This window comes from Nomascus leucogenys, chromosome 19 (assembly GCF_006542625.1).
Source record: "Nomascus leucogenys isolate Asia chromosome 19, Asia_NLE_v1, whole genome shotgun sequence".
In the NCBI taxonomy this organism is placed as follows: domain Eukaryota; kingdom Metazoa; phylum Chordata; class Mammalia; order Primates; family Hylobatidae; genus Nomascus; species Nomascus leucogenys.
In genome coordinates this window covers 8,224,687-8,240,565 of record NC_044399.1, presented here as the reverse complement: position 1 = coordinate 8,240,565, position 15,879 = coordinate 8,224,687, and positions in this window count along the sequence as shown.

Genomic DNA, 15,879 nt, shown 5'->3' with positions numbered 1-15,879 from the left:
TGGGGGTCTGAAGAAACTCCCCAAACCTCTGTAATTTAGCAGGAGACAAGATAAGGGCAATCATCCCAGCACCTGGATCCATTTAGATTAAGTAAGTTTACTGAGGCTCCAGTGGAAAGTCTTAAGGACTCAAACCTTAGTTACAGATTAAAAGAAGTTAATCACTCATGGCTTTAGATAAATACACACTTACATGTATACATATAGCTTAGAAGATATAAGCTCTGGAAAAATCTGTAATTTTGAGTTGGTCTGGAGATAATTTCCAGGCCTTCTCCCTGTAACTGGTTACAGAAATTAAAACTCCCTTCTCTCCCAGTTCATCTGCATCTCATTATTGAGCTGCAAGAATTAGCAGCCCGATGCTCGGTTTGGTCCGGAAACAAAAACGTGGGAGCAGATACACGGTTTTTAAAAATCCTATAAGGGTATTACATAAACAAAAATGTTTGAAGAGTATAATTCTAAACTGTTTGATCTTTTACCTTTTCAGATCATGTTCAGGTTATCAATTGCTGTGTAAGAAATATAGAATGGCATAAAACAACAAGTACATATTTGATTGTAGACAGTTATTATAAGTATTTTTTTCTTGTAGTTCTACAGTTCTCGGGGGGGCGGTCACTGGCCTCAGCCAGGTGTTCTTGCTCAGGTCTTTTAGGCAGGTGTGGTCAGGTGGTGGCCGGGGCTGGAGGCATCTCAAAGGCTTCCTCACACAGGCGTCTGATGGGTGGCGGTGGCTGTCAGCGGGGATGGCAGCTATTGGTGGCAACCCCTACTCATGGTCTGTTTCTGCAGCCTGGGCTTCCTCACAAAATGGTGGCTATAAACCAAATAAACGATTTTTGGAATGTCCAGAGAAAGAGAACCAGGCAGAGGTCATATTACCTTTTAAGAGCTCGTCTTGGAAGGCACAGAGGGTCACTTCCTTTTGTTGCATCTGTGAAAGGGAAATACATCTTGGGGCCTCAAAATCACTAAAGCTAAAGGGAAAAGTCAAGCTGGAAACTGCGTAGGGCAAACCTGCCTCCCTGTCTATTTAAAGTCACCCCTCTGCTCACTGGAATAAATGCACATCAGACTGCCTCCTTTGGAGAAGCTCATCAGAAACTCAAAAGATGCGACCATTTGTCTCTTATCTCCCTTTGACCCGGAAGCCCCCTCCCCGCTTCGAGTCATCCCTCATTTGCTTTGACTTGTCTCGCCTTTCTGGACCGAACCAATGTTCCTCTTATGAATGTGGGTTGATGTCCCACATCTCCCTAAAATGTATAAAACCAAACCGTGCTCTGATCACCTTGGGCACATGTCATCAGGACCTCCTGAGGCTGTGTCACGGGCGCACATCCTCAACCTGGGCAAAATAAACTTTCTAAATTAACGGAGACCTGTCTGCAATATTTGGGGTTCACACATCCTAGTGGAGGCAATCACGAAGTCCAGCTCAGCTTCAAAGGCAAAAGACAGAGATGCCTCGTTCCTGTTGCAGGAGTGGTGGCCAGGTTCTAGAAGAGCATGTGGGGCCAGAAATATTTTTGCAGCCACAGATATATAAATGGCCACAGATCACTGCAGGGAGAAGGAAGACAAATGCCTCCTATGGACTGATTCCCTCGTGGCCGAAAATGAAATGGAAAAAGACCTCTGCTCCATGCTGGATGCGTCTCAGCTTGATTTTCAAGAGCTGCGCATCTAGGGCAGAAGAAGGAGGTATAGATTGCGGAATGGAGCTGAAAGGATCCCTTCTTTTGCTTCCAGTGGGACTGAGCGCCAGGTTTTGCAAACGCTCGCTTGCACCTCACAGGGAACAGCAGAGAAAGGGGTAAGATGCCAACAGCCGCGATCATTACCACCGCTGTCACCAGCTTTGTGTCTAACGTTGCTTCTGTGGGGTTAGCATAGGGCAGGAAACTGTCTTGGTGGAAAATATTTGAAATCAAGTAGGAATTTTCCCTCAACACTGAGGCCTTCAGCTTCTTTTGGTATCTAATTGCCTCCATTCACCTCCCCCAGCCCCCAGTGATTTTCACTTAGTTGGAAAATGTCACTTAAAATTCACACCCTTACTATAGTGAAAGAGATGTAAAAAATAGAAATGGCGTTCTTTCCTGACACTGTCACCGTCTCTTGCATGTGGCTTCCAGTAAGAGTGTTTTTTTCTTTCTATTTCACTGATGATTTGGCTGTGGAATCTCAGAAATCTTGGGCTCTTGCCTATAACTAAGAATATAAAGGCCTTCCACGGAAAATGTTGAAGTATATAAAAATCTTCAATATATGCTATTTTTGGATTGCATATCAACATAAGATTTAGGATTCAAGTGCCTCGCTTTCTCTATCTAGATGTTACCAAAAGACGACCACCTTCCTAGGCTGAAACGTGTGGAAATGGCCCACGGCATCTTCCACATTTCCACAACGTGGCTTCTTTTGTCCACATTGACCAAGCACTAGGCGTGAAGTTGTAACCTTCAATTGTGAGATTGAAGAATGCCATCAGCTGTGTGTATGTTTCCAGTAATTAAAAGATTTCCCCACAAAAAAGCTTCATGCATAAGGCGGGGTGGGGTACAGAACTCCTGAGCTGTATCCTTGGCATTTATACCTCGAAACTCATTTCACCTTGTCATTCCACTTATTCTTAGGATAATCATTTCAAGAGCAGAACTTTTTTTGTTTCGTTTGGGTGGGACAGGGTCTCACGCTATGACCCAGACTGGAGAGCAGTGGTACAATCAGGGTTCACTGCAGCCTCAGCTTCCCTGGGCTCAGGTCATCCTCCTGCCTCAGCCTCTTGAGTAGCTGGGACTCCAAGCACACACCACCATGCCTGGCTAATTTTTGCATTTTTTTTTTTGTAGAGACAGGATTTTACCAGGTTTTCCAGGCTGTTCTCAAACTCGCCCAGGATTGCTCAAGCAATCCTCCCACCTCAGCCTCCTGAAGTGCTGGGATTGCAGGCATGAGCCTGCAGGCATGAGCCACCAGGCCTGGCACAAAACATTTAATAGTATGGTTTTCTGGCCAGGTGCAGTGGCTTATGCCTGTAATCTCAGCACTTTGGGAGGCCAAGACGGGTGGATCACGAGGTCAGGAGATCGAGACCATCCTGGCTAACATGGTGAAACCCCATCTCTACTAAAAATACAAAAAATTAGCCAGGTGTGGTGGTGGGTGCCTGTAGTCCCAGCTACTAGGGAGGCTGAGGCAGGAGAAAGGCGTGCACCCGGGAGGCGGAGCTTGCAGTAAGCTGAGATTGCACCACTGCACTCCAGCCTGGGTGACAGAGTGAGACCCCGTCTCAAAAAAAAAAAAAAGTATGGTTTTCTACATAGAAATATATATATTCTATTTACATATGTATATACATTTTATAATGGCAAGGAGAATTTGGGCATATCTGATAGACTATATATGTCAAAATAATATATATCATATTTAATAATATAATATAAATTATAATATAAATATAATAAAAATACATATCTTCTAGATATGCCAAAATTCTCCCTGCCATTGTAGAAGCAGAAATACTATACTATTATCTACGTCAGCTCAAGTTCCCACGGATAGGTGTTTCCATCAGCTGGGATAATACTTGGAAAAAGTAAAAGGCTCTAATGAGTTATGATATCCACAATATGTGATCACTTAATATGCTAGTTTCTTGGGTTAAAAAAACCAAGTTAATTGTGATCTAGTAGATAAGTTTGAAATATCTTGGCTATAACTAAAAAAGACACGTATAAACCATTGACATCTAGACATTTCAGCAGCTGGAGGGAATGCCAGCATAATTCCTAAATCGAGAGTTTTAGTGACAAAGCAAGATATGCCTGGAGGAGTTGCATGGCCAAAATTATCTCTGCCATTTCCACCAAATGTTTCTGCAGAGCATTTAAAATGGTGTCTGCAGTAGGAAGTTAGCCATTTCTTAAAGAGGCATTTCCTACTTGTGAGACCTACAGGATATAGCACTTGCTCGTGATCATGGGGTGTCTAGGCGGATTTCCATCAGCAGTGAAGGAATCCAGGACACCTGGCCTGGTCCTGATTCCATTCCACTCCATAGCCCAGCGTTTTTCATAAAAATACCTGTGGTGGCCAGCCTCCAAGATGGCGTCCCTGTCTCCTGCTGTTCACAGCCAACACCCTACATACTAGGGTTGGTCTGTGCGACCAACAGTGATGGCACGTAAGATTAGGTTATAAAAGAGTACAGGTTGGGCACAGTGGCTCATGCCTGTAATCCCAGCACTTTGGGAGGCTGAGTTGGGAGGATCGTTTGAGCCCAGGAATTTAAGACCAGCCTTGGCAACATGGAGAGACCTTGTCTCCACACAAAAAAATTTAAAACTTAGCCAGGCCGGGAAGTTGAGGCTGCAGTGAGCTGTGATTGTACCACTGCATTCTGTCAAGGGCGACAGAGTGAGACCCTGTCTCAAAAAAAAAAAAAGGTGGATGAAATATAAAGAAAAAAAGTGCTTTGCTTTCAACACACACACACACACACACACACACCCAGGCATGTTTCCTCAGGGAAGCCGCATGAATCAACTCTTTATTGTGGTCTGTGGACTGGAATATAAGCATGGGCTTGTGGCACAGGTGAGTCTGGAAAGACTGAGCCCAGATTCACCTGGACCTCTAAGGCCTAGAACACTCACGTGAGAACCTCAACTAGCCACTGTGCCAACCGTGACGTGTCTGAAGCAAAGTTGAATCCAAACTCAGGATGAATCACCCATGGTCCACATTCTTGCAGCACAGTCTTTACTCCTGTGTGGCACACACGCTGACTTGCACGGTGCTCAGTTGTGGTGGCATCTCTCCCCGCACCTGAGCTCCTTATGCTCCTCTTACACCAGCACCCTGGGTGCACAGTGTTTGCTGGGCTCCAGGACTCATTTGAATGTCACCTCAGGTCATGGCAAAAATCTCAGGTGGGCCGTGCAGCTAGAATTCGCATGGAAAGGGCCTTGAGGAGTGAATTGGAGCTTGAGCTTCCATCTCGCGCAGGAAGCTCTTCCTCTGCAGCATCCCTGATGCAGGACCCTGTGGCCCCTCCTGGAGCCTGTCTAGGGCAGGAACTCAGTGCTCATGAAGGTCTGATCCAGTCCAGTGCATTTATTCACACACTCAACACATATGTATTGCCTGCTTACCACGTGCCAGGCACTGTGCTAGATCCTGGGATATGGCAGCCTGTTAGGCAGACCAAACTGCTGTCACCCGTGAACCCCAGTCAGGCGTGGAACTTCATTGCTGTGGCTCATCTGTGTCCTCCAACACTCATGTGTTGAAAATTTAATCCCCAGTGAAGCAGTGTTGAGAGGCGGGACTTTTAAGAGCTGATTAGGTCATGGGGACTTTGTTGTTATTGTGGGAGGGGCTTAGTGGAGGGTGGGTTTGTTATCCAAGCAAGTTTGACTTGAATTCACCCTCTCTTGCTCTCCTACTGTATAAGCCCATTCTCACATTGCTATAAAGAACTGCCTGAGACTAGGTAATTTATAAAGAAAAGATGTTTAATTGGCACATGGTTCCACAGAAAGCATGGCTGGGGAGGCCTCAGGAAGCTTATAATCATGGCAGGAGGTGAAGGGGAAGCTGGCACGTCCTATATGGCTGGAACAGGAGGAAGAGAGCGAAGGGGGAGGTGCTACACACTTTTACACAACCAGATCTTGTGAGAACTCACTATCACAAGAACAGCAAGGAGGAAATCCACCCCCATGACCCAATCACCTCCCACCTGACCCCTCCTCCAACATTGAGGATTACAATTCAACATGAGATTCGGGTGGGGACACAGATCCAAACCATATCATCCACCCTCTGCATGGGAGGACACAACCCTCACCAGATGCTGGTGCCATGCTCTTGAACTTCCCAGCCTCCAGGACCATAAGCCAAATAAATTTCTGTTCATTATAAATTACCCCATCTGTGGTATTCTCTTATAGCAACATACAGTGGACAAGATGCTCATTACGAATGCTTAATTTGGGAGAGGAACATCTTCTACAGTTGAGGGAACTCCCAGCTTCCATGATACGCTTCCTCGTGGCAGTGGAAGATAGCTTCCCATTAGCCCATCACATTCCTGATCCTCACTTTAAAAAGCGGCAGGTCCTCAGGCCACCCACATCAGAACTTACAATGCCTGAGGCATTGGGAACTGCCCACCCTTCCTCTAATGGAAGCCCCAAAGTGTCACAATCTGCAGAAACATTCAGGACTTAAGAGACACACTGCACTGTGTATGGATGTCAGGCCAGGTCTTTCCTGAGAACTTGCTGTGAGAAGCCACTTTCAAAGTCCTCACTGACTGATTTTGCAGGCTTGGTTGCATTTCCCTATGAGCAGAGGCAGTCATATGCATTGGTTCTCAGGAAGAACACAGCCTGCATTAGTTTTCCCTCACTGCTATTATAAATCATCACAGACTGAACAGTTTAAAATGACACAAACGTAGTGTCTTACGGTTCTGTAGATCGGGAGCCTGACAGGTCTCGCAAGGTGTGGGCGGGGCTGCGCTCCTCCTGGAGGCTCTAGGACAGAACTTGTTTCCTTGCCTTTTCCAGCTTCTAGAGGCCACCTCTCTCCATCTACAAAGCCAGCAGTGTTGCAGTCTCTGACCCTTCCTCTGTGGCCTGCTCTAATTATGGACGAAAAAGTTCCTCTGTTTTTAAAGACTCCTGTGATTAGACTCAGCCCGCCTGATAATCCAAGAGAATCTCCCCAACCCAGATCTGTGCCCTTAGTCTCGGTTGCAAAGTCCCTTTGTCATGTGAGGGGAACACATCAGGAGGTTCTGCAGATGAAGGCATGGACACCTTTGGGAGGATACTTCTGCCCGCCACACATGATTGTTTTCCCAGCTCTCTCACTTGTCTCTGCAGCTCCACTGCTCAGGTTTTACTCCAGAATCCAATTTACTCCTAAATCCAAAGTCAGGAAGTTTCTAAAGGATCGCTTTCCCTGCACGGCATGGCCGCTTTGCTCCCGTATGTCCTGCGAGCACATGCTGGTCTCCCTCCTCTTCTATCACCATTGTGTTGCCTCCTCAGGCTTCTGCCCCTGAAGTTCCCATCCTTTCCTCGTCCAGTGATCGGCCAGATGCCAGAGCTGCTCACTGGGCTCTGCTCCTCCAGCTCAGTGTTTTGATGCCACTCACCTGGCGTTGTGTGTTTCACTGTGTCCTCTACTCCCAATGGCTCCATTGAGGCAATTCTTGCTTCCTGCCACGTAATCATGGGTTTCAAGGCTGAGAACTTACATTCTCTCTCTCAACATAGTACGGGGCACATAAATCCCTGATATTTGCTTTACTTTTTGACTGAATAACCAAAAAAATGATGAGAAGAGGACCAAAGACCTGGGGTGGAGATTCTGAGGACCAGGAATCAGGTTATGTAGGGGCTGCCTTAATGTTCGTTCCTCATTCAGTCAATCAGTGCTTGTGGTTAATTTTAGTACACAAAATATTGGTTGATTATAAAATAATGCAGGTTAAATAACTTTTTTTTTTTGAGACAGGGTCTCACTTTATCACACAGACTGGAGTACAGTGGCACGATCATGGCTCACTTCAGCCTCCACCTCCCAGGGCTCAAGTGATCCTCCCATCTCAGCCTCCCAAGTAGCTGGGACTACAGGCATGCCACCATGCCTGGCTTTTTTTTTTTTTTTTTTTTTTTTTTTTAATGGAGATGGGGTCTCATTTTGTTGTCCAGGCTGGTCTCCAACTCTTGGGCTCAAGCGATTCTCCTGCCTTGGCCTCTCAAAGTGCTGGGATTACAGGTGTGAACCACTGTGCCGAGCCAGGAATTTTTAGTAAACATTAAAATTGAAAAAAATCACCCACAGTCACAGCAAAGGGACCACTATTAGTTTTTCTTTCTTTCTTTTTTTTTTTTTTGAGACGGAGTTTTGCTGTCATTGCCCAGGCTGGAGTGCAATGGTGCGATCTTGGCTCACTGCAACCTCTGCCTCCCAGGTTCAAGTGATTCTCCTGCCTCAGCCTCTGAGTAGCTGGGATTACAGGCATGCGTCACCATGCCTGGCTGATTTTGTATTTTTAGTAGAGATGGGGTTTCTCCATGTTGGTCAGGCTGGTCTCAAACTCCTGACCTCAGGTGATCTGCCCGCCTTGGCCTCCCAAAGTGCTGAGATTACAGACATGAGCCACTGTGCCCGGCCACTATTAGTTTTTAAAAATGTTTTCCTCCAGTCATATCTTGCTCCTACCCACATGTGCCCTCTCTGTATTATATACAGAAAAAAAGTGTGCATTTATTTAACAAAAACAGAATTAGACCATTTCATGGGTAATTAATGACATGAAAGGTGGAATAATGTATAAGAGAGTGCTATTGCAAGATATTTTAAAACTGAAAATGTGTATTTTGCAAAGGGAAAAAGTTCTGAGAAAGAGAAAGTTGAATTATTTCTGAGTCCCTAGGATGACAATAGAAATGTGTGGTCAGGCCGGGCGCAGTGGCTCACGCCTGGAATCCCAGCACTTTGGGAGGTGGAGGCGGGTGGATCACCTGAGGTCACGAGTTCAAGACCAGCCTGGCCAACATGGTGAAACCATGTTAGCCGGGTGTGGGTGGCGCATGCCTATAATCCCAGCTACTCGGGAGGCCGAAACAGACTTGCTTGAACCCAGGAGTCAGAGGTTGCAGTGAGCCGAGATAGTGCCATTGCACTCTAGCCTGGGTGACATAGCAAGACTGTCTCAAAAAAACAAAAAAAAAGAAAGAAATGTGTGGTCAACGAGACATTCAACTTTGGGGTACATTGCAAAGTGGTCATGATGACAGTTACTAAAATCCTAAGAGAAATAATCCAAATCAAGTATGGAAACAAATTAGCCCAATATGCTGAGTTTGTGCAAACAATACTTACCTTCAGTTTAGTGATGTGGTCTACTTTGCAACAGCTTCTAAGAGTTGTGGAGTATGGCTTTCTTCTTCCTTTCCTCCCAGAAACTGCCCATATGATTGCTTAGTGAGTCAGTCCTCTGAGGAATGTCTTCATTTTACTCAGCCCTTTTGATACAGCGCTCCATTAAAAAGCAGCAGGGACAACCTGTGCCTCTATAACAAATGGGGTAAGCACTGGCGGAGGCACCTCTGATGCACGCTATTCTATTCGTTTCCTTAGTTATAATATTTAGGTTGGTGCAAAATTATTTGCGGTGTTTGCCATTAAAAGTGATGGCAAACACCACAAATAATTTTGCACCAACTTAATAATTACTACGAATAATTTCAGTTGCTGCAAAGTGATTGTGATAAAACAAGTTGTGATTAAAATTTTATAATGTGAAGTTTGGGTGCCGTAATTTTGACAACTTTATCTTGACACAGTATTATTAAATCAATAATAATAACAACAAATGTGTAACCTATAAACGAGAAACATTAAAAGAAATGTGGCTGCTAAATAGTTTGATTCCATTACTCTCCTCCGCAAAGCTCTCCAAGGTCCCAGTTTACACAAAGCGAAGGCCAAGGCTCTTAGCGCGGCCTGTGAGGCTGGGTGTGATGGGCCTCCCCAATCCTGTCCGTTCTCCTCTCCTCGCACTGGGCCCCTGGCTGCCTTGCTCCGACCCACTGTCCCCCACCAAGCCCCACCGCTCCCCCACCACCCACCGCTCTCCCCCAGCCCTCTCCCCCACCAGCCCCCACCCCCCATCTCCCCCCAACAGCCCTCCCCCACCCACGTACCTGCCCCGACCGTCCCCCCACCACCCCCCAGCCCCCTCCCCTGCCCCCCATCAGCCCCCACCACTTCCCACCAGCCCTGCCCCACTCCCCGCCAGCCCCCACTGCGCCCACCGCCCCCCACCAGCCCCCCACCAGCTCCCAGCCCCCTCCACCCGCCCCCATCACCACTCCCACCGCCCCTCACTGCCGTCGGGCGGGACTTTCCTGGATCGCTGCTGCCGCCGGGCCTTTGCACGGGCTGCACCCACTGCCCGATTCCCTTTCCCGCAGATGCGGCGTGTTCGGCTGCTCCTGTTATCCACGGTGCTCTCGTGGAGCCGGGGGTACCAGTCAGGGCCCCGTCAGGAGACAGAAACCCCCCGAACTCTCACAGAGAGGGTAAGCTTGCTAACTAGCTAGAATGTGTTAACTGGGGAGCTGAACAAACAGCACTCCAAGCTGTCACCGAGGCAGTGCCGCAGGCAGCGTGCCCCCCAGGATGAGGGAGCAGAGGGGAAAGGCGAGAATGACTGAAGCTCAGGAGCTGGAGGAGGGTCCCTGTGCCTGGGACGCAGAGCCTCTATGCAGGGGCCGCAGGCTCAGGGACAGGGGGCATCAGGCTGGTCCTCTGAGTGTGGGGGGAAAAGCGCAGCCTGCATTCAGGAGCAGCCACAGGGAGGCCAGGGTGAGGAAGTGCTGGGCGGGGCTGCTGGGACCCCCAGGTGGACGGGAAGCCCCCGGGAAGCACACGGGCTGCGGCCGCTCCCATCCTCCCGCCGCCCCCCTGCGGCTGCTCTCTCGCGCCCCCCACTGGCCATGCTAACCCGGAGTCGGCTAAGCTCGCAGGGTCCCGGCAACCGGAGGCTGAGGACAGAAGACAACACCTTCATACTTCATAACTGGTCACCTAGGTTTTCTCTCCTCTTTCCCTGCTTTATTTGTCTTCGAATGCATATGAGACACACTCATGGTCTGTCCCCATTGCTGGAATGCAAGTTCCACAGGGGCAGGCATCCCGACTGTTTCATCCCAGTGTCTGCAGCACCTAGAGCCACGCCTGGCGTAGTCCCATGCGTGTTTGCCGAATAAATTAATACATCAGTGTAACTTCATCGACACGTCAGAGACTTTCAGTGGCAAGAGGTGTCCCCTTGTTTTTGCAGGAGCAGCTCGCTAGGGTGGATGTTTTGTTCTTGTAGACCTAAGATTATACAACAAAAATAATTAGCAGGAAGAGTCCTGCTTTTTACCCCTTGGCTTGTGTGAGCTGGCATTGCCCTGCAGCAAACGCGGTTTGCAGGGAGAGCACTCAAGGGCATCTACTTGTTTGGGGATGATTCTCTAAAAGTCATTGTCAGGTACAAAGCCAGGACTTGACAAACTTGTCCAAAAATTTCCTTCCCAGTCAAGATATTTTTAGATTGAATCAACTTAACTGGTTTGGATTAAATTTAAACTTGAAATTTTCACTCTTTAAAATATTTTACTTCAGGCAATTAAAGTTTCAGTTGACATTTTTTAGGAGTCTTTTTTTTTCCTACCCTGGGAGGCTTTGACGAACTCCGGTAAAATTACAACATCGAGAATGGCCTTGTCCTTTTCTCTGCCTGACTTGCTTCCATAGGATTTTTGAAACATCAAATATTGAAGAATTGTATGTTTAAGAACTTTCTCTCAGAGCTGATGAAACTTATTTAGAGCTTATTTAGAAGATTATGTTTGTAAAATAAAACTTAACAGCGTTGTCCCTAGGTGGAGAATTGCTTAAAACTAAGACCACATTCCAAGAGGTGGCATAATCATATACGTGGAAATACACATGCCATTCTACTTATAATGGCAGCAGGCAGAAGAGGAAGGGAAGCCAGGACGTTCCTAGGCCTTGGCCACTTTTCTTTGCTGCCAGATGCTAAGATCCATGCTAGGCGCCCCTGTCATAGCAATGCAGTGTCTCAGTGGGTGTGAAAGTAGTTCAGAGCCAGAAGGGTGGAGAGTTCAACTGCTGTCTCAGTCAAGGTCGATCTTGAGGAAGTGAATGAGGGTGCCAAGAAGTGTGTCAGGAGGCCGGGGCCTTTTCAGAGAGTGAGGCAGTGGGGGCATCTCTGTGCTCCAGTAGATAGAGGACTGGGTTATTTTTCTAACTTACTTATCACAAACATTCCCAAACATATGCAAAAGGAGTGAACGGAGGACACCTATGTGCCTGTCACTCAGTGGTGACAGTGGCAGCATTTCACTGTATCTATCTCATCCAGCCCTACTCCCTTTTTCTTTTTCTGGAGGATTTTAAAGCAAATATTATATATTATGTCATTTCTCCTTACAAACTTCAGTAGGCATCTCAAAAATACCAATTTCACACCTAAGGAAACAAAATCTTTACTATTATATAATACCCACCCCTCACTCAAATTTCCCCAGCAATCTAAAAAAAAAAAAAAAAAAAAATGTCCCTTTAGAGTTTCAGGATCCAGACAAAGCCCATTCATTGCATGTGGTGATGGTATTTTAAGTGTTTTCAGTGCTTGGCCTCTGCCTCTTCGTCATCGGCTTGTTGGGAAGGTTGCGCCGGTTGTCCAAGGACATCCTGTTCTGGGTTTGTCTGAACACTTCGTGCGATCCCATTTCTCTTGCTCTCTCCTGTTTCCCATTGACAAGAAGTTAGGTCTCAGGGACTGATGTTACCCAGATTGAATTTTTACTCCTTTCTTTTCCCTAAGAATACTTCACAGGAAGTGTCACTGATGTCGATCATGTCCCATCAGGAGGCACCTCATGGCCAGTTGCTTGGTTTTCTAGAGATTGATCAGTGGGTTCAGGTGATCATTTCTTTATTAACAGCCTGATTATTCTATTACAAAATTTCTCATCAACCTTACACTTTATGAGTTTACTAAACTTTGACGATCATGGTCTAAATCAATTACTACTTTAGTTACCACATTACGGTGACTACACTCATCTTTAGGGATTCAACATGGTGACTTTCTAACTCTTGCAATCGTGGTTATCTGAAATCCAGCTCGTACTGGAAAGGCAGGAAAATGCTTAATTATTTTCTCTTTAATTCTCCATTTTTAGAATGTGCTGGTGCCCTAGAAACCTCCATTGGTATCCAAAGCGTTTTTGCTTTATTTTTGTCTCTTCTTTATTTTTAGTCTTACTTCCTGTCCTAGATCGGGAATCAGCCATTTCTCCAAAAAACTCTGGTTCCTTTTAGTGGTGAGTGGTACTGGATCGTACAAACTGTGTAAGCGGGTGCTTATTATCACCTGGTTGTCATTGCTTCTGGCATTTTCAGTGGAAAGCTATAAAAATATATTTTTAAAAAGAAGAAAAATACATTTAAATTGATATTTTCAGGTCAAATATAAGATTTCAGAGCTTTTACTTCTTGAACGTTATGCTGATGTTTCATTTCTCTTACATTGAAAATCTTGGTTCCTAATGACATTAGTATAATTACTTCTTTGCTTATCTTACAATATACATATAATAGTCCAAAAATAACAATACCAATATTATTACTAGCGATGCGGCTACTAAAGGAAGTTTATGATTTCTTTGCAGTTCTTTTTGTCCTTAGAATAGATCCCCTGGGAACGTACAGCAAAACTGTCGAAGGTCAGTTGGGGTCATTTTTCCTCTGTGTGTGTATGTTACTAACTTGAGACGTAATTAGGTCCATTTGTTGTCATTTTTTTCTACTTACATATTTTTTTTAAATTTAACTTGTAAAAAGTATTTACATATCTCAAAGTCAAAACCATATGACAATACACATTCAGAAATACCACATTTAATACAATATAATTGTAAAAATGGAGAATTAAAGAGAAATAATTAAGCATTTTCCTGACTTTCCAGTATGAGCTGGATTTCAGATAACCATAACTGAAAGAGTTAGAAAGTCAGGGAGTCTTTCTCTGTTGCCCAGGCTGGAGTGCAATGGTGTGATCTCAGCTCACTGCAACCTCCGCCTCCTGGGGTCAAGTGATTCTCCTGTCTCAGCCTTCCGAGTAGCTGAGACTACAGGCTCACACTGCCATGCCCGGGGGCTAATTTTTTTTTATATTTTATTAGAGACAGGGTTTTACCGTGTTGCCCAGGTTGCTCTTGAACTCCTGAGCTCAGGCAATTCACCCACCTCAGCCTCCCAACGTGTTAGGATTACAGGTGTGAGCCACCACGCCTGGCCACCGTGCTGCAATTTCTAATGATGAAGGTATTCACTGTAATGTGATAACTAAAGGAGTAGTCGATTCAGACAATGATCATCAAAGTTTAGTAAACCCATTAAGTGAAAGATTGACACGGAATATACATTCAGAAATACTGCAGTTAATACAATACTCCCTTTCTGACATTGCTTCCTCTCCTGTATTCTAGCCTCTCCCATCAATAACCATTTTTATTAATTTTAGTGTTTTCTTCCATTTCATTTCTTTGAAAATATAAACAAATATGAATCTATGTGTTACACCTTCCTTCTCATACAAAAGCTAGCACACCATATACACTGTTCTGCATTAGGCATTCTTCACTTGATGCTTTGTCCTGAAAAGCCCATGTCAGTATATAAAGATCTCCTCTTTACATTACATCACCATATATTAGTATACTAGAGCTTTTCCAAACAGTCCCACATTTGGGTTGTTTCTCGTCATTTGCTATTAAAAACAATGCCAAATCTATTAACCTGGTGCATATAGTATTACATATTTTTGCAATGTAACTTTGGGATAGATTTCTAGGAGGGAGAAAGCTGGGTTAAAGAGTAAATGCATATGCAAATTTTGCTAGATATCACCACATTCCTCTGCATAGGGGTCAGAGTATTTTATCATCAACAATATACAAGATTGTTTCCCTCACAGTCTTGTCAACAGAGTATATTGTCAAACTTTTGGATTTTTGCCCATTTGTTGGGTGAGAATTGTTACATAGTTTTTCATTTGCACTTGTCTTATTATGGGTGAAATTGGCCATCTTTTTGTATGCTTACAGGCTGTTGATTACTTTATCTGTGAACTCTGTTGCTACTGTTTTCCTATTTCTAATTGTGTTGGATTTTTTCATCTTAGTTTTTAAAACATGTATGTGGGCTGGGTGCAGTGACTCAAACCTGTAATCCCGGCATTTTGGGAGGCCAAGGCAGGAGGAATGCTTGAGCCCAGGAGTTTGAGACCACCTGGGTAACATGGTGAGATCCTGTCTCTACAAAAAAATAGAAAAAATTAGCCAGGTGTGGTGGTGCACACCTGTAGTCCCAGCTACTTAGGAGGCTGAGGTGAGAGCATCAGCTGAGCCCAGGGAGGTTGAGGCTGCAGTGCGCTGTGATCAATGCCACTGCACTCCAGCCTGGGTGACAGAGAGACCCTGTCTGAAACAAAACAAAACATGTATATGTGCAGAATATTAGCTTGACTAAAAGCTTTTAAGAGAAGATATATCTAACACTCAAGTTGCTTGAATGTTTACTGTGACAGATTCCCTTCTACTGCCACAACCAGTTGGTACAGTCTGCCATACTTGTTGGAGCTTCTCTTTCTATCCTTTCTGTCTCTTACCTTGAGTTCATACTTATCTTATCTCTCTGTGCTCATTCTGGGTAATTTCTTTAGGTTCATCTTCCAGTTCATTAATTCTCTCTCCAGTAGTTTTTAATCTGGGTTTTAACATTTTCATTGAGTTTTAAATTTCAATAACCTTATGTAAGCATTTTGATGTTGTTCGTTTTCAAATCTGCCTATTCTTTTATATATAATACTGTATATTGTGATTTTTTATGTTCTTGCTTAATTTTTAAATTTCTTTAATCATCTTAGTTGTGCTTACTTTATAGCCATTTTAGATCTTTTGTTTCTAATCTTTCTCTTCATTTTAGCTACTGATTCTCTCATGGTAAATTGTTTTCAGTGCTTCTAAAATTTTTTAATTATAAACTGACTTTCACCCAACCATGAAAATGTGAGAATTTTTTGTAGTCTGTATTGAGAAATTTTCTCTCCAGAGAAGCTTTGCATGTGCCACTTCCAAGCACTGCAGGGGTATCACCAGCCAGAAACCCATTTTTGTGTTAATTTCTCAGCATCAAAATTTCTCAAACCAAGTGGGTAGTACATATTTGAATCTCCATTGCCCATAAGGGCATGTTTAT